The sequence below is a fragment of the Polypterus senegalus genome, chromosome 8 (genome assembly GCF_016835505.1).
Source record: "Polypterus senegalus isolate Bchr_013 chromosome 8, ASM1683550v1, whole genome shotgun sequence".
Classification (NCBI taxonomy): Eukaryota; Metazoa; Chordata; class Cladistia; order Polypteriformes; family Polypteridae; genus Polypterus; species Polypterus senegalus.
In genome coordinates, this window is record NC_053161.1 from 181215959 (window position 1) to 181236061 (window position 20103).

General features: G+C 39.0%; 1 protein-coding gene across 1 annotated transcript in view; it reads left to right on the forward strand.

The window, feature by feature from the left end:
• Positions 1-20103, forward strand: part of LOC120533524 (gastrula zinc finger protein XlCGF52.1-like) — a 59227-nt gene that overhangs the window by 23152 nt on the left and 15972 nt on the right. The gene's annotated exons all lie outside the window — the stretch shown is intronic.

Sequence of the window (20103 nt, forward strand, 5' to 3'; positions counted from 1 at the left end):
TATTGTTATGTAAGGTTTAGCAATTTGCTATTTTTCCATTATAGTGACTTCATGTAAAAGTCCTCCGCCTATCCTTGATAAAGAGTGCTATACAAATGTCCAAGAGCAAGACAAAGGTATTGATCCCTCTGGAATTTCCTGCGTATCCATATTAATTCCTCTTAACAATGTGGTCAGATCTTCAACTAAGCTCTGATTACAGACGGCCTCCGTTGTCCTAAACTACTGTAATAACACACACAAACAATTGGACGGCTTCTTGTCAGTCCTGAACACATTGTTTAAATGTTCACAGTGCACTCCATGACCCTCTTATCTTTACAGACTGGTTGACCCTTCTTTAACAGTAATGACCTAAACAAAACCTTTTGTAGCTACTGATCAGCAATGAGTTTTAGCCCATTCCTTCATTCCAAACCTTTTCAAGTCCTTCATCCCAGAGAGCCCTTTTCTAATCGGTTCTCTTTAGGTCAGGCCACAGCATCTCGTGTCTCGTATTGGCCATTCCATAACACGAGTTACTGTATATTTAACCCTTTCTGTTTTTGATTTCTTCCTGTGTTTGGGCTCATTGTCCTGTGTCATCACTCAACTTTTGTTCAGCTTCTACTGTCCTGATATTTTTCGGTCAGATTTCTTGATAATGTTTTAAATTCAGTGACCGTTGATTATGTCAAGTGTTACAGCCCATGAAGAAACATGCAGGCCAAACCATGATGCTCCATTCACCTTGAGTCTTTAGTATCAATGTCCACTTTTGTATTGCCTCCAAACATGGTGTTGCATGTTTTGACCAAAGACTTCAACTTTTGTCTCATTCATTCATAGAACATTGTCTGTTCTGGAACATCATGATGATCTTTTACAAGTTTTCAGATGTGCTTTGACGGTTTTGCTAGGTTGCGTTGATTTCCTTGTTGTTGCCTTTCTGTAAACTACATTCTTACACTTTTCTCCATAAGAATACATGAACAGAGACTTTCTCAATTCCTTTAGTTTTCTGCAGGCCCTTTGCTCTGCCTGTGTGGGTTCTTATTCACCTCTGCTTTCATGCTGTGATCTTTGTGGGTTCCCCATTTCAGTAGTAGGTTTCCTCCATTTTTGTACACAGTATGGCTTTCTATGCATTGACAGACACCCTGGTCTTCTAAAATTATTTTATCACATTTGCCAGTTTTACACATCTCTTCAGTTCTTCTAAGGTTCTTGTGACATCCTTAAAGAAGTATTTGGATGAAACGTCAAACCTTTGGATTACACATTTAAGCCCGGATTGGAGAAACAACTTAAACTGACATGCTGACATCATTCTTAAATCATAAAGTGACAAAGGCTGTGTGTTCTGTGCTAGTCTGTGCTCCTTCTATGCGAGTGTGCATTAAATATGACTTTTGCTCCTAAACACTTTGGGTTTTTTTGGTAGCTATTAAGGAGCAGAGAAGCAGTTTAATAGTTTAACATTTTTTTTTCTATTTACAAGGGTGTTTTTTTCATAACAGCAGATGTAACTCCAGTCTTACTCCAACTTTTGGGTTTGTGGGGCACAGGGTGGAGAAAGCTTTTGTAGTAGCCGACAAGTCTGTGTCATAGCAGTAAACAGGCAAAAGTAACTGATTTGTTAGCAGAAAGAAGTCAAGCATTTTACATATGATGCAGGATGGATTCAAAGCAATTAATAAAATCTCTGGAGTGAGTAAATAAGGAGGTAAAGATGCTGCAAAGGAAAAAAAAAATAGAACAACTGAATAAGTCATTTAAGATGAATAACCCCAATGCTAACAATAGTGCATTTGAGAGCAACGATTTGGAAAGATATGAGGTCTCTAAAAGACAGTTAAAAAGAAATATTTCAGCCAAAGACATTATTTCAGTATTTTAGGAGTAAAATAACAGTCAAGGAGGAAGTGAACTGCCACATGAACAATAAAGGGGAATTACAATACACAGATAGTGAAATATAAAATGCTCTAAACTTTCCATTTTCTGAAGATTTCATGTCTGAAAAAGTGGATAACCTCTCAGGTGTAACAGGGACTACTAAGGAATTACTGAGGGATTTGGAAATTGTAGAGAGAGAAGTGCTGCTAAGATTGAATTGGTTGAAATCAAACAAATCTCCAAGACCAGATGCTATGTATCCTCAAATGTTTAAGAAGTTTAGTGAATTTATATATAATCATTTGATGGATATTTTTTAGTAGTCGCTGTACACTGAGACAATTTTTATGAACTGGAAAATGTAATCCCATTATATAGAATGGGTAATTGGGAAAACTGAAGTATCAACAGGTCAGTAAGCTTAACTTGCATCACAGGAAAATAAATAAAAGGAATTATTAAGGAAAAGATTGAGTGACACGTGGGAAAGTTCAGGGTGTGGTGTGCAGTATTGGTTAAACACAGGAAGCAGAGGGTTCTGGTGCAAGGAACCCTATCCGAACTGGGTGGTTGTAAGAGTAGTGCCCTACAAGGGCCAGTGTTAGGGCCACTGCTATATAAATATATTGTCACACACGTGTGATTGGGAGACAGCTGAATGGTCTAAATGATAGAAATACCACGCCAGACCAGGGGGCGGCAGGGTGTGCTGACTGCATGGAAAGCAGGGTTCTGACACCAATGATGACGTCACTTCCATCCCAACAATGTCACTTCCTGTTCCAGGTCTGATGACGTCATTTCCCTTACCGGCCTTTAAAGCTGCTATCTTGCCTCCATAATATCTGAACTATTTTGGACTCAAACCTCTGAACATCTCTTTTCAGTTTATTTCAATTTTGCAGCCGGGAAACAATATATGGGTGGTTTTCCCAAACGTTTGATGTCTGTGACTCATCTTTGTGACAGTGGCTTTTTAATATTGGTCGAATTTTCCCAAATCTATCGCATAACTGTGCAATATATTCTAATATTTTGGTAGAGGGAAGAGCCTCTTCTTCCCATCCTTCTTTTAAAATATCCAATATTACCCGAGGTTGTCGTCCTTATAACATTTCAAAAGGAGAGAACCCTGTCCCTGCTGACCACCTTGTGGAGCATTTGTTTGAGAGTTTGATTAAATCTCTCTACTAGACCATCAGTTTGTGGATGATGCACCGCAGACTTTAAATGCTTTATTTTAAGTAACTTGGCCATTTCCCTAAATGTTTTCTGACGTGAAAGGCCTCTCTTGGTCTGTAAGGACTTCTTTAGGGATGCCTACATGCTCAAAGACCTCAACAATTTCCCGTGAGATAGCTTAAGACGTGGCTGAGTGCAAAGGAACAGCCTCTGGATATCGAGTATCATAATAATATAAATGATTTGGATGGGAATAAAAATAACAAGGTGGTTAAGTTTTCAGATGATGCCAAGGTAGGTGGATTTGGCTGATAATTGAGAATCTGTTGATTCATCATAATAGAGGGATTTGGACAGTACACAGGCTTGGGCAGATTTGTTGAAGATGAAAATTAATTTAAGTAAATGCAAAGTTTTACATGTAGTGAATAAAAATGTATGGTTTGTATACACAATGGAAGGCCTTATGATAAAGAGTTCTGAGTTGTAGTGAAGTCATCACCACCGACTCCTAGAGAGTTCAGAAGTCATTAAGAAGGCTAAGAGAATGTCAAATTATTTAGCGCCCTGATGTGTGGAGTACAAGTCACAGGAGGTTATGCAGAGGCTTTATAAAACACCGCAGGCCTCATCTGGAGTACTGTGTGCAGTTTTTGTATCTAGGCTACAAAACAGACCTAGCAGAGGTAGACAAGTCCAGTGAAGAGTGACTAGGCTAATTCTAGGGATGTCGAGGTACGAGTTATTGTGCCAATGCAGGTTCTGCTCCATGCTCCCATCTGCATTTTTGGAGCTCTTGAACCTTACACCTTCGGTAATGTCACCGAGGAGCTGGAGAATGAGGCACAACAATGTAACAAGGGGATGGTGCAAAAAGTGCAAAGTGCTTTTATTAAAACAACAATCCAAAATCAAAACAGTGTTCAAAGAAAATAAATACAGCGTCTCTCAAAGATCTTCAAATAAATAATCCAATAAAACGCTGTGAATTGTGGAGGTTAAAAGATTACCTAAATCGTTTAAATATGAGGTTAAAACACTACCTTTCTACTTGTGACTCCCCTGTTTCTCCTGTCCAGGCTATGTACCAGGGGAACCACCCTACTTGCAGCTGACCTTCTTTCTGTTTTCTCTTGCTGGTCTGTTGTCCTCACCGATCCCTGTCTTCGGTGGGCTTCACCTGACTGTGACTCTGGCTTCTCCGCGACCATGGCGCTCACGCTTGGGCTGTTACATCCCAAGTCCCGACTCCCACTGCCTTTCTGGCCTTATGCAGCGAGCCATCGTCCTTATGGTCACACCAGCTCCACAATAATGCTCAGCGGGAGTGACCACTACCGCCTGCTTCCGGGGTGTTGGCCAATCACCCAGGCTCACTGCTCCGCTGCAGGTGTTCTCTACTACGAGCACCTTCACTCATTCATGCACCAGCTTTCTCCTCCCTACTTCCTGCCTTCTCTCCTTCTCAACCTTTGTCTTTTTTTTCCTTCCCTTTCTAGCCACCTCACTCTTCTATTTATCACGGAGACATGGATCAGATTTGGCAATTGGCAGCTCCTGGCATCAATTACGGATGCAGACGACTTGTCACTTCATCTGTGCACTTAAGTGAGGACTGTCTGCATCACGAATGACACGGGAACTGCTCCGGCCACACATTCCATGCTCCCTTTGTAAGTCGCGAGTGCGGCAATAATTTATTTTAAAAAGTGGTATTTTTTGTCGTGCGCTGTGGACCCTCTTTACTACAGTTATCTGAAAAGTTTAAAAGAGTTCAAACTTTTCAGTTTAAGCAAATGAAGATTAAGAGGAGGCATGACTGAAGTATTTAAAATCATGAAGGTAATTAAAGCAGTCGAGCTCTACTTGGCTGATAATTTAAAAAGAGTTCAACAAGAACAGGAGGACACAGTTGGAAAGTTATGGGAAAGTTTTACATAAACATCAAAGAGTTTTTCGTCACAGAAAGAAACAGACATGTGGAATAAATCACCAGATAGTGTGGAGAGAAGGACTTTAGAGACCTTCAAAACTCGAGTTGATGTTGTTTTAAAGATGGAGGATCGCAGGAATCATGGGAAGGAGGGGTCATTTCATCGGATTGGCTAGCCCAGCGCTGTTTCAGCCATGGAATGGCCAAATGTGGGAGGCAGCTTAATGGATGAGGTCTCTAGGCCTCTAAATATATCCAAATCTTCTTATATGATATCATCATTTTTTGTTTTTTCTGTCCACCCTGGCTATTGGACCTTACTCTTATTCTATGTTAATTAATGTTGTCTTTTTTTAATTTCTTATTTTGTCTTTTTATTTTTCTTATCTTCATTATGTAAAGCACTATGAGCTACTCTCTGTATGAAAATGTGCTATATAAATGTTGTTGATCTACTGTTAAATTCTGCTCTGTACTTCTAAAATTTTTATTTTAATACTGTATTGAGAATTTGTTCTGTTCTGTGTATTGTATTGTATCTTTTTGACACCCACTGCACGCCCAACCTACCTGGAAAGGGTTCTCTCTTTGAACTACCTTTCCCAAGGTTTCTCCCATTTTCCTTTCAAGGTTTTTTTGTGAGTGTTTCCCCTGTCTTCTTAGAGAGTCAAGGCTCGGGGGCTGTCAAGAGGCAGGGCCTGTTAAAGTCCATTGCGGCACTTCTTGTGTGATTTTGGGCTATACAAAATTTGTATTGTAAAGAAACTAGGTGTATCAGATTAGTAGATTGGGATGACTTGCCGGTTCTCAGACATTTTGTTTGTAAAATTTCCAATTTCTGTTTACACAAAGGAAAGTAACTTTGCAAGGCTCTCTCTCTTTGTTTAATTTACTACTTTGTATGAGAAGGGAGTCTCTGGCCATTAGACTCACAGTACATCAAGGCAACTCATGTACTTAATTTAGGAAACAGAATAATACAATATGTTGATGAACAGAAGGATTATTTAAAATTGATAACTGATTATTTGTTGACAGTGAAGAAAGGACGCAGACAGATGAGACTTACAAGCATATCACAGAGATTGCTTCTTTACTTGCTGTTTAGAGTTCTAATTTGTCTTGGCTCAGATAATCTGTTTTATCACACCAGGGCCTTAAAGATGATATTTGATGTTATGTGGAGTTGTTGCTGCTGTTGTTCCAGGTTCAAATGGTCCTTTTCTCTCTTCAGAGTTCACTCTTTGTCTTTGATATCTGTTCCTTTGTTCATGGTGTGCTGTGATTCTGTCTTTCAGTTTGTGAACTGTTTGCTCTGCACAGTGTGGATGGCTTCTCCCTAAAAGGGAGCAAAATTGTCAGCTTTCAGCCCACACAGAGAAAACATTGTCTGCATTTTGGCTCCCTAGAGAGAACATATCCTCAGTCTTCATCCACCAAAAGAGACAGAGGAGGTGAATGCAGCTACATTTTAAAGGAGGGTGTAGCCCCTGGTGATTGAATTAAAGCCCCTTCTAGTTGCAGATCTAGGGCCTACTTATAGCCTCGTTATTTTTTCCATCACAAACAGGCAGGTTCAGTCCTCAGTTATAAGCCTAAGATGAAAGTCAATTTGGGTGTTGATTTGTTTGAAGGACACTCTGAAAAGCTGCAGAAAATTCTGATTTACACCTTTGTGTTTACATGAATTACTGAGCTGATAACTGGTATGAGCTGCGCTTCAGCCATTCATTCAGGATTACAGGGTGAGGGGTACAGCTGACTTTCTGCCTCCTTATTAAATCTTCTGTCTTAACAGGCCTTGGTGACCAATATTTTGATTGTTATTGAAATTGTGTTTATTTGTAACGAGCAACGCAGCATTTGTCATAGTTTTATAGAAAAAAAAATGCCATAAATTAATTTGTCTCTTTTATAACTTCTAGTCTCTTATTTTAAAATACTAGCACGGTGAAGTGTTCATTTAGTAAATTGTGGACGATGGTGAAATGTTAAGTCCTTGTGTTTTGATCACATTGTGCATTTTGGACTCTCTGTTCACTAGATATGTTAGGCCTTACATCCGTCTTGTTTTGTCTGTCTTGTTGCCTTTGTTCATTGGATATTACACCCGGGCATGGGTGCGACACATTTTATTGTGTTATATTGTCCCAGATGGCTGTGTTCCCTACACAGCCTGGATGCTTGGACGGTCCCCGACAGGGACGATGCCTCCCCTGGGCCACGAGGGGGCAGCTGTCCGGGTCTGCTTATGGGCCACTGGACCGGAGCTGGGACACTCATCCCTACCGGAGGATGTGGCCACTGCCAAGGGGCGCCAAGACAGTTATGAAGTCCTGGATGGCAGCACTTCTGCCACACCAGGAAGTGCTACCAGAAGAATTCCAAGGGGCACTCGGAGTGCTTCCAGGGGCTCTCTTGACACTTCCACCACACCAGAAAGTGTTGTCAGGAGGAGCACCTGGAGCTCATCCGGGTCAGTTTTAAAGGAGCCACCTCCATCCAGTAGACGAGCCGGAGTTGGGAGGAAGGAGACAGAGCTTGTGATGAGGGGAGTGGAGGTGAAAAGAGAAAGAGACAGAGGAAGAGAGTTGGGGATGAAGACATTGTGGTGCTTAAAGGAAAAATAAAGAAGTGTGTTTTGGACATTCTGGTGTCTGTCTGTCTGTGTACCGGGGGTATGCTTTCTGTTGCTGTTCTGTTGTAACTTTGTGTTGCCTGTGCAGTTTTACCACTCCTCAGGTTGGCATGACTGGTCTGCCTCAGTGGTCCTCCCAGTGATGTTATGTGGAGATTTGTGCTCATGACTGGGTGAGTCTAAACAATCCATGAAATGGCCCTCTCACTTATCTTGATCCATTCACACAACATGTAGAGATTTAATTTCCTAACAGCAAAACTTGCACAGTGGCATATAAAAGTTCAGGCACCCTGGGCAAAATTTCTGTTACTGTGACCAGCTAAGTAAGTAAAAGTTGACCTGGGGCCTCATGCATAACACCGTGTGTAGAATTCACACTATAACATGACGTAAGCACAAAAGCCGAAATGTGCTTACGCACAGAAAAATCCAGATGCTTGAATCTGTGCGTACTCCAACTTCCATGACTTCAGCTCCATAAATCCCGGTCAGCGTAGAAAGTAATGCACGAGACTGCCACCACTCCCCAACTCCTCCTAGAGTTGTGCCTCTTTCAATATGCAAATCAATATAAATAGCCCTTAAGCTCACTGATCTGTGAAAAGACGATGGCAAAAGCATGGGTGAAAACAGAAGAATTTAAGCAAATACCAATTGGAGGCAAAGGAAAAAACGTACTATTTGTTGGTTTAAACAGTGGTATGGACAACAAAAGGAAGTTGACCAAGTGACATAGCGTTTTAGAGAAACTCAAAAGCTCAAGTTCACAAATCACACAGAGCCCGAAATAAAAAAGAAATTGTCCGATATCAAAGTTGCCATGAAAAGGTGAGTTGTAGCCCACCGTCTGAGTGTCATATGAAAGCTTATTAGGGTACAGAGAAAAAAAAAAAGGCACAAAGTGGGGAAAAAAGAACGAAATGTCAACTTCAATCTCAAAATTCTTTAGTTTATTTTGCCATTAAAGTAGAACATCATAAATTTCATCTTTAAATTATTTAATTTACTAGTTTCTCAAAATCCCACCGTAACTAAAGTAGTATGTTAAATGCTTTGTTTTGTATGTGTTGTTCTATGTACAGTGGGAACGGAAAGTATTCAGACCCACTTCAGTTTTTCACTCTTTGTTATATTGCAGCCATTTGCTAGAATTATTTAAATTATTTTTTTTCCTCATTAATGTACACACAGCACCCCATATTGAAAGCCACAAAAAAGAATTTTAGAAATTGTTGCAGATTTATTAAAGAAAAACTGAAATATCACATGGTCCTAAGTATTCAGACCCTTTGCTCAGTATTTAATAGAAGCACCCTTTTGAGCTAATACATTCATCTTTCCCTCGATTGCAACCAGTCGTCCTGTCCCTGCAGCTGAAAAACACCCCCACAACATGATGCTGCCACCACCATGCTTCACTTTGGGGACTGTATTGGACAAGTGATGAGCAATGCCTGGTTGTCTCCACACATACCGCTTAGAATTAAAGCCAAAAAGTTCTATCTTGGTCTCATCAGACCAGAGAATCTTATTTCTCACCATCTGAGTGTCCTTCAGGTGTCTTTTAGCAAACTCCATGCGAGCTTTCATGCGTCTTGCCTCTCCTCAGTGTGTGGAGACAACCAGGGACTGCTCATCACTTGTCCAATACAGTCCCCACAGGGAAGCATGGCGGTGGCAGCATCATGCTGTGGGGGTGTTTTTCAGCTGCAGGGACAGGACGACTGGTTGCAATCGAGGGAAAGATGAATGCGGCCAAGTACAGGGATATTGTAGGACAAAAACCTTCTACAGAGTGCTAAGGACCTCAGACTGGGCCGAAGGTTTACCTTCCAACAAGACAGTGACCCTAAGCACACAGCTAAAATAATGGAGTGGCTTCACAACAACTCTGTGACTGTTCTTGAATGGCCCAGCCAGAGCCCTGACTTAAACCCAATTGAGCATCTCTGGAGAGACCTAAAAATGACTGTCCACCAACGTTTACCATCCATCCTGACAGAACTGGACAAATCCAGGTGTGAAAAACTTGTTGCATCTTTCCCAAGAAGACTCATGGCTGTATTAGCTCAAAAGGGTGCTTCTACTAAATACTGAGCAAAGGGTCTGAATAGTTAGGACCATGCGATATTTCAGTTTTTCTTTTTTAATAAATCTGCAACAATTTCAAAAATTATTTTTTGTCTGTCAATATGGGGTGCTGTGTGTACATTTAATGAGGAAAAAAATTAATTTAAATGATTTTAGCAAATGGCTGCAATATAACAAAGAGTGAAAAATTGAAGGGGGTCTGAATACTTTCCGTACCCACTGTATGTGAATCACTATGTGCTTCTTAAACGGGCTTTCTCTTCCTTCAACAGGACAGAACCCAGTACATTCATGATATTACAGCTCTCTGAATAATTAAAATACTGAGATGTATAATTTATATAATTTTCATGATGATAGGAATTAAAGTACGTTATTAAACATGGGAACACGGTGGCTCAGTGATAGTGATAAACTGGTGCTGCATCCAGAGATTGTTCCTGCCTCCATCAAGATACTTACTTTGCCGTGCGTGACCTTCGATGAAATAATTTATTAAAGCAGTACTGTCTCTTTAGAACGTACTAACCCTCAATTCCTGTCCTCCTTTTGCTTTCTTCAAGTCACCAATCGCCACACAATCAGCTCTGTAATTGATGTCAAGCCATCGGTAAGCTTTGAATGCCGATTCTTCAAAAATTTTAAGGAACATTGAAATATTTTTGTAGTACATGTTTAATTATTCTATTCATCTAGGGTCACGCCAATCCCAGCAAGAATACAGCAGGAGGCAGGAACATCGCTAGTGCTGCAACACCGTGTCCTCACATATTAAATTATTAACAATATAGATTATTTAAATGATGTTAAAATTTTATCTGTATAGTGTCTTCTTCTTTCGGCTTCTCCCGTTAGGGGTCTCCACAGTGGATCATCCTCTTCCATATCTTTCTGTCTTCTGTATCTTCCTCTCTTACACCCATCACCTGCATGTCCTCTCTCAACACATCCATAAACCTTCCTTAGCTCTATCCTTAACATCCTTCTCCCAATATACTCCACATCTCTCCTCTGCACATGTCCAAACCAGCGCAATCTCACCTGTCTGACTTTGTTTCCCAACTGTCCAACTTGAGCTGTCCCTCTAATACCCTCATTTCTAATCCTGTCCATCCTCATCAAATCCAATATAATTCTTAGCATCTTTAATTCTGCCACCTCCAGCTCTGTCTCTTGCTTTCTGGTCAGTGCCTCCATCTCGAACCCATATAACTTAGCTGGTCTCACTACCATCCTGTAGACCTTCCCTTTCACTCCTGCTGACACAAGGCACTCTTGACACTCTTCTCTGTACAACCACTCCACCCTACCTAAACTCTCTTTCTCACCTCTCTTCCACAATCTCACTAACTCCGTATTGTTGATCCCAAGTATTTAAACTCCTCCACCTTCGCCAGCTCTACTCCCTGCATCCTCTCCATTACACTGACCTCCCTCTCATTCACATACATGTATTCTATCTTGTTCCTACTGACCTTCATTCCTCTCCTCTCCAGAGCATATCTCCAACTCTACAGGATCTCCTCAACCTACTCCCTACTATTGCTACAGATTACAGTGTCATCAGTAAACATCATAGTCCACAGGGACTCCTGTCTAATCTCGTCAGCCACCCTGTCCATCACCATTGCAAATAAAAGAGGGCTCCGAGCCGATCCCTTATGTAATCCCACCTCCATTTTGAATGCATCTGTCACTCCTACCGCAGACCTCACCACTGTCACACTTCCCTCGTACATTTCCTGTACAACTCTTAAGTACCTTTCTGCCACTCCCGACTTCCTCATACAATTCCACAGCTCCTCTCGATGCACCCTGGCATATGCTTTATCCAGGTCCACAAAGACACAATGCAACTCCTTCTGGCCTTCTGTAAACTTCGCCATCAACACCCTCCACGCAAACATCGCATCTATGGTGCTCTTTCTTGGCATAAAACCATCCTGCTGCTCACTAATCATCACCTCACTTCTTAACCTAGCTTCCACTGCTCTTTCACATAACTTCACGCTGTTGGCTCATCAATTTATCCCCCTGTAGTTACTACAGTCCTGCACATCCCTTTATCCTTAACTATCTGCACCAGTACACTTCTTCTCCACTCCTCAGGCATCCTCATTTTCTAAGATTCCATTAAACAATCTGGTTAAAAACTCCACTTCCATCTCTCCTAAACACCTCCATGCTTCCACATGTATGTCATCTAGACCAACGCCTTTTCCATTCTTCATCCTCTTCATAGTTGTATAATGTAATAAACATATTTTGCTGCATTTCATCTTAGAAATGATATTGTCATCATATGTACATACGCGCTTTATAAAGTGACTCAAGTTGTGCAATATTATAACTAAGTTTACAGTGAGGTGATTGTACTTATAAGTACAAACAGTTCTAAAAGAAGCACTTGAACTGATTGAGTGAGTTTAGAGTTCTTGGGATGAAACTGTTTTTGAACTGCCATGTCCCTACAGGAAAGGCTCTGAAGCGTTTGCCGTATGAGAGCAGTTCAAATAGACTGCATGTGCTTGATGCTGTATCCCAATAATTCTCTTTCCGATCAGCTGCTGTATAGCTGTGATTCCACAATAAGATGCAGTGGGATGATTACTTGAGAGTAACAACGCTAAGGCTACTATGGTATTTGGAACAGTTTGGCCAATCCGTGAACCATTATATTGTTACAGGTTAATTACAATCAGATGCCTTAAATAAATTAACAATATGTGGTTAATTTCTGTGTATCTGATAAAGCTGCGACAGGGATGTGGATCTAAAAAACACTGGGAAAAAAAGCACTACATTGACGCTGGGTGCTGCCAGTTTGCAAATCCAACCGGGGAACTTACGTACGCCAAGGATTTAGCTGGCGTGAAAATGTGCATGGCTTTACACCAAGTTTAGTTTTTATACATTACGATGTGAGTGTGGAAATGGGAGTATGCAACATTTTTTATACATGAGGCCCCAGGCGTCCAGTAACCTTCTTCCTGCAGCACCTCCTGGTGTGGCGAAGTTCTGCTAAACCGGGCCCAGTAAACATCCTGGCGCCTCCTGCTCCACTGACAGACTGAGGAGATCGTTCCTCCCCCACACCATGCAACTCTTCAATTCCACCCGGGGGAGTAAATGCTAACATTAATTTAATTTTAATTTTTTTCATTTTTATTACTATTTAATTTAATATTGTTTCTTTGTATCAGTATACTGCTGCTGGATTATGTGAATTTCCCCTTGGGATTAATAAAGTATCTATATTAATAAAGTATCTATCTCTCTATCTCTATCTATCTTCCACAGCAAGGTTGAGCTTCCATGCTCCAAAACTGTGGCCCTGTTGCAAGCCAAGGGGGCTGCCCTCTATCGGTCTGGGGGAGACAGTATCCAGAATAAGGCCTCTCCTCCTGTCTTTCTGTGCTGAAGGCATCACTGCTGGAAATGGGCCCAGACAGTCTGTCACACCACAGTTTGTCGTTAATGTTCAGATCAATGAACTGAGAAAACCATGACAAAACCTTAAGCTTGGGCCTCTTGAGGAGTCCATTGTGAATTCTGGGGTGCAGTTCTTTTGTAGAAGCCATACTCTTTTTTTCATTTTTAGCTTTTATAGGTGGTGGGAGGTCTGCTTCAGAGGTTTCTAATATTTAATTTTATCCATTCTTCCCTCTACTAGTGAACAGTTCCCCGTGCTCCTGGCTTGAACACAAGCCTGAAACGTCATTAGTGATTGATCTTCTCCCATCCTTAACAGTCAGAGACGTTTTCTTGTCATAGAATTCTGTGTCCTTTTTCCTGCAAACACACGTTTGCACATTTGGCCAAAAAGTTATTTTTTGACTTCATCAGTTCACATGGTTTGGTTCCAAAATGCATCAGGCTTGTTTATGGCTCTTCCTTGGAGGTCATATTTCTGGTGGTTTTGCTGCACAGTAGAACAGTGCATCACCACTCCAAAGTGTGACTACAAAAGACCACCAGGAAACACAGGGGTTTAGATTTCCCATTCTAGCAATGCTATGAGCAGTTGTCTTGGAAAGTTATTTTGGTCTTCCTGACCTCAACTTGATTTCCACCATTGCTGTTAACTGCCATTTCTTAATAACATTACCAACAGAGGCAGTGGCTACTTGAAAACTCTTTGTCATCTTCTATAGTCTTTTCCTGCTTTGTGACTATAAATATTCCTCAGTGTTAGACAGCTGCTTAGAGGAGGCCATGGCTGCTGATTGCTGGGACAAGATGTGAGGAGTCTGAGAATTTACACAGCTTTGAATTTTGCATCACCTGGCCATTCCTAATGATTGTAAACAAGCCAAAGCCTTAAGAAGCTAATTAGGGTCTGACGTCTCGTGGGGGGTGACGTCTTTGGGGGTAGATATCTGAGACCTCCGTTCTCTTGGGGTGAACAGACATTTCTGGGGTACTCCTTTTTTCATGCTACAAATCAAAAATAAGACACAAATCTTGTTTAAAATGCAGAAAAGAATGTTTTATCTTTAACTTTATGGCATGAATATTGACGTAACAATTCACAGTAACAGTTATTTTCATCAGGGGGGTCCCCACGCATGTGCATGTCATTGTATATGAAATGTCATGAAAGTGTTTATCCTGATAATGCTACGTCTGAAAAGGAAAAGTATATCGTGTACCCAAGTGAAGAATTAAATAACGGAACCCTTAAATTTCTACTATAGAAAATGGTGGTGTATCTAAAATAATAAATTGCAATTAATTTTGAGGGATACTCTGATTTTTTTTGTCCTGCCCTGATCATATGCCTGGTTCTTTTCAAACAGTGCCATTATTGACAGCTAAGACACACTTATTTCCTTAGAGGTTTTCTTGCTTTCACTGCATTGCTGAAAGTCGATGCACTTCGCCAAGTGTTGTACCTAAACATTTCTCATCAGATTAATTACAACAAATGTCTTTGCTTTATATACACCACAACTAACTTTTTCATTTTAAACTTTACAGACATTTCTATCTCATTTCAGATACTTTAAGATATTTTCAAACAGCAGTTGTTTTCTTCATCAGTTTCCACTCGTGTGCACTCTGTCAGTGCTGCGCGTGTCCTCAGCTTAAAATATTCCATGTCATGAAATCGGTAGACCAGTCTACCAACTATAAGCTGATTTCACAATAAACAGCAAATACTGGGCACTTTTAATTTAAGATTAATTAATTTGTGTAACACTACTGTTTAATTCAGTTGTATTTCTTCTTTATAGCGCTCTTCATTGAGTGCAGGCTTCGACTGCTTGATGTTTTCAGCCATAACAGAGATAATAATTCAATATATGAACACACACATTGGATCAAATTAACAGTAAAACCTGGCAAATTTTAGCTTAGTCAACATAAGTAAGTCCTGATAGTAGATACCCTTTAACATTATAATGGTGAGTATAAATGTCACCAGTGTGTCACAAAGGTTGCCAGTCCTGGTGTCACCTGTGTCGTGGCGAAATATTCATCATCAGAAGTCTTTTTACCTAAAAATAAAGGCTATTAGGACTCGAGATAGACAGACAGAGTTTTAAGGCTTTATTGCAATAAATGAACCACACGGACTCAACCCAATTCAGCTGAATGAGATTGAGCCCTGATAATTACAACAATTGAAGTATTTATAACAATTTCTTATCATTTTGACTGCGTTCGATTAGCTCATTCTTCACCTGGTTTACTGTTCATTATTCCTCTTGGTGTCTGTCTGGCTTATTTTGATTGGTCTAAGACTGGGTGGATGGTTTCCTCCGAACCTCTTCTCTGACTCCTTTTTTTTTTTTACTCCCCCTTATTATCTCCTTACTTTTCCTAATACTGGCCCCCTTATGGAATTTGTAATCTTTCTATGCTGTTTCATTTTCTGTAACTGGCCAAAGCTCCAATTCCATATATGGGTTTTCCTCTCTTAAGCCTTCCAATCTTTTTATAATAGTGACCTGAAGCTTAAACTTTAAAAAGAAGTATAGTATGTGCTTACATTTAATCATTGCTTGGCATGCTTGATTTGTCTTAATTTCTACACTAAAGTTAATTGCCAATATATTCTTATAATATTTTTGCTAATGCCTGCATTTACTAAGATTTTCTCTTCATGCATTAAGTCAGCGTGACCCTGCCTATAGTAAAAGCCTTTCTGCTGATTCAGCAACCCAGCTAGTTTTAGAGGCCTCTTTTCTATGTTATCTCTTCCTAGACTTGAATCACAGGTGTTCTCAAACTCTTATCCTGTCCAAAACTGGTCTCGGTGTATCAAATAACTGTTCTACTTTGGAAATTTTAATGTAAGCCTATAAAATAATGCAATATAACTGATTTTTAGTTAAATATTTGCTAGACCTATCATATTTGCTTCAATATTCTAATTTATGCTTAATCTAATGTTCTAGAAGATTTTAATTACTTTTTATGGCTGTATATATTAATTTTGCTATTTTCTTATGCTAATAAAAAAATTTCCTTCTACATTCCTCCCTTTTGAGGTTTAATCAAACCTCAACATCTAACCTGATTCCAAAAGAAAGGTAGGGGATGTTGATTCAATTCTTCTTCGGAGCCGAATATGGACCCCTTACAGTTCTTCTCAATCTTCAACACCCATACCCTTCCACTGGTGGCACAGGAGCCAAACAGCTCCCCAATCAATCAACTAAGAGGAGTAAAAGACTTCCTGGCCCTACCCTAACAGTCAAAAATATACATAATCAATCACAGGTGCAGATAAATTTAAACATCATAGGAATATCATATAATCCATGGAAGTCACAAAATAGCGTTATAAAGCAGAAAATAATAGTAATAAAACAATTGTCCATAATAAGTGCTTCTTCTTTGCTAGGAGAAATATATTTCCAGTGAAATTACATTTTTTCTTCAACCCAGGTACTTTGCGCAACGTAGAGTGCCACCTCCCTGGGGAGCGGTTACTAGCACTTCACCCAAGGAGTTTCTTCTGATTTGGTATTTCATTATTCACATTGTCATCAAGAAAAGAATTAAAATCTGTAACTGAAAATGTCCATGGTTCAAGAAATTGGATGCACACTTGTTTGACAGCAACTCTAGTAATAACTAATTAGAAAACTGGTAATAAGCAACAAAATACCATTCAATATATAACAATACTATTAAAAGAGCAATTTTTGCTTCACTAACATGAACCCCCATGATTCCCAGGTTCAAATAAAGCTAATACTAATTATATTGGTTTTACCTTTCCTTTCTAAGATGGATTTACACTAAACACATAATGTATGTCCCAATTCCTAAATATGGTGAAATAACTATTTAACGTACCTAATGTTTTGTGTTCATGTACAATCAGAACTATAAATAATATTGTGGTGATACAGATGGCATAAATATTTATCTTAAATAACTCAAAAGTTCTCAGTTTTAGGTTGCCACCGCTGTGCACAATGATAATCAGAGATAAAGTCCTTACACACCTCACCATGCTCACATCTTAACACACTCATTCATAAAATTGCCCAAATATACACCCAGCTGTGGTCTCAACCTTGAGCCACCTTTATCACATTAATGCAGCCATTTTGTGGACAGTAGGTGTCAATCCTCCCTTCGGAAGACGTCAGCACTACCTTCCAAAATGCAAATCACTGGGTCATTTTTGAGGTCACATTCATTTCAATTTCAATTTCAAGGGTTATACCCAAGCTTCTTATTAAGGATTCATATCTTCAGAGATCTTCAGACTTCATCTGGGCTTTTTAATTCACAGACCACACATTCACCACTGTATGTATAAGACACTCCATCTCCTATGGGCCAAATTATTACTTCATTTCACTGATTTCCATAACATATATACTCATCAAGCCATGATGTTAATCATTTGACCTGTATCACCATCAACATGCTAGCCTAAACTGTTTTATCCTATTCTAAAAGTTATGGATGTTCTGACCTATAGTAGGTGTCCCTTATCCCCAAAATACTAGTTATGTGTGTCATCCCATATGCTTACTATTATTCTTTTCAATTAAATAAATGTACCTAAATGTAAAGCTCTACATTATTTGCTATAATACTACAATCAATAACCTAGAATATCTAAACTGGACTGATCCTAACTAGTAATGGTGGAATGCCACTGCAATGACAATCACTTAACAATCTCTAATAGATCCCTTATGTTATATTAGACTCAATTCTGATTAACTTTACAGATAACAAAATCATTGGTCCTTAAAGGTAACTTATTATCTCATACTAAATATCAGAAGGCATATCAAAACATTTATCTAAAAATATCTATTCTTAACCACTATGAATTCATAATAATCATGTAGTATTCCCATTATTGCAAACATTCATTAAATACATATTATTTAGGAGTCCCTATATTCTGCTTTGCTTACATATAATTAGCTTTCCCTTCTATAGCTTTCATAACTTTATAGTTCAAATACTTTTAATTTAAAAGATGTTGCTATTTGTCAAACAAGTGGACAGTCAAAGTAGGCTCCGGCAAGAACATTGAGCCCTGCAGAGTAAAAGTGTGACAAATTTTCTTCTCTGATAAGGATTAAAGCAGGTGTTGGGGTCCAATATCCCAGGTAAAAGGACCACCCTAGAAGTGGACCAAAGCAGGCAGATGTCATTTATGGTTCGGAATCCACGATGATCTTTTGGGCTCAAACATCACCAGCACAGTTGAGCTCTTGGCAGCAGGTATCCATGATCCATGATAGTCAGCTGATCGATGGCCTGATTCACGATTTGATTCCCTCTCTGGTATGGCTGGGTTCTCCTTGGAGTCAGATGATTAGTTTAACTGCAGACCTTTATCACAGCCCAATCTCTGGTTCAACTTCAAATGCTGTCATCTACAGTGCACTAGGAAAAACAGCTTTCACCTGCAGATGTAAAGACTTAAAACGCTCATTTAAATAGTCAGCATATTAATTCTTCATTGGTAGCTACTTATGGTTCCAAAAAACAATATGTCATAAGATGTCAGATCTGTTTCGTTGGGGGTACCCTATTAAAAATATTGCTAACAGTGAAACAAACGGTCATTTCAATCCAGTCTGTGCTTGTCTAAGTCAGTTTGTCTTTAAACAGTCAGAGTAAAAGTTTAAATTGATAAGCACAATGTTCAAGTCCTCCTTTATAGCTGTTTCCAGTTTGGCTGCGGTTGCAATTTCCACTCAATTAAAAACATGTCCCAAGTCATTATAAAATAAAGTCAATCAATGTATTACAAAGGAAATGTACTCAATAATAAATCATTACAAAATTGGTCCCAATAATATTGACATAATATTCAAATTATCTACATTTGTTCCATAATTAAAAAATAGTTTCAAAATTTAAAATTTAAACAAAATTAAACATACTTATACCAATACTTATACTAACCCTTCCCCCCTTATTGACACTTGTGTCAATATTGCTGTTTTTATTTTTACAAGTAGAGGAGATGTGGAGCAAGAGGGTAACTAAAACTGATCCCATTAATATAATATAATAAAAGCCAAATTTTATAGCTCCCTTACAGGGAAGACAAATACGTCCAGGGATAGAGAACAAACAAACCAAAGAGAAGGTTGAGTATTTATTAGTTAAAGAGCCATGCTCCGTGGAGGTTGGTGTAAAAATCAAGAAGACTTCAGTCAATTATAATAAATTTGTCCTAGTGTTCATTGTACCCCTCCCTTATATGATCGTCAAGTATACCAGCAACCTCCAGAGAACATCTCATAGTTAGCATAACAAGTAGAGTCAAGAAAGAAATCCACAATCTGGACGGGTAAATTCTTAATCGTTTCCTTTTTGACATTAAATATATAAAAATAATTAGGCTCCACATTTCCTCTCCCATGTATCTAATTATAAAGCATTGTTCAAATGTACAAAGTCCTAAAACATTTTTCTTTTTACACAAGGTGTTCATTTTTGAGTATATTTGGACCATATCTAAGATTAACAAGGTCAGTGAAGTAAAATATTTTATCCCTTCCCACTCAAAGGCCCTTAAATTATTTCAAAGGTTATTTAGCAGCAAAAAATAATCTTGGACTTCATCTCTAACCCCTTATAAAAAGCTTAAGGTTTCTATACATGTATCCCAAATAATATTTCTTTCTTTCTTTTTATTACTAATTATTTTAATTAAAATACCACATACATTTGGATCTTAGTTTTTTAGAATCTTATTAAAATTATTATTAAAATGTCTCATTCAATTTTTCATTAATGCATCAAAAATATAAAAGTGAACCTTCCATTAGTTTTGTTGTGATACCAGTATTCCACTATATTTCACACAAACATGTCAATATTACACACAAAGGAAATGAGGAAAGAAATCAATATATCAGAATGCCCTATAATGCAA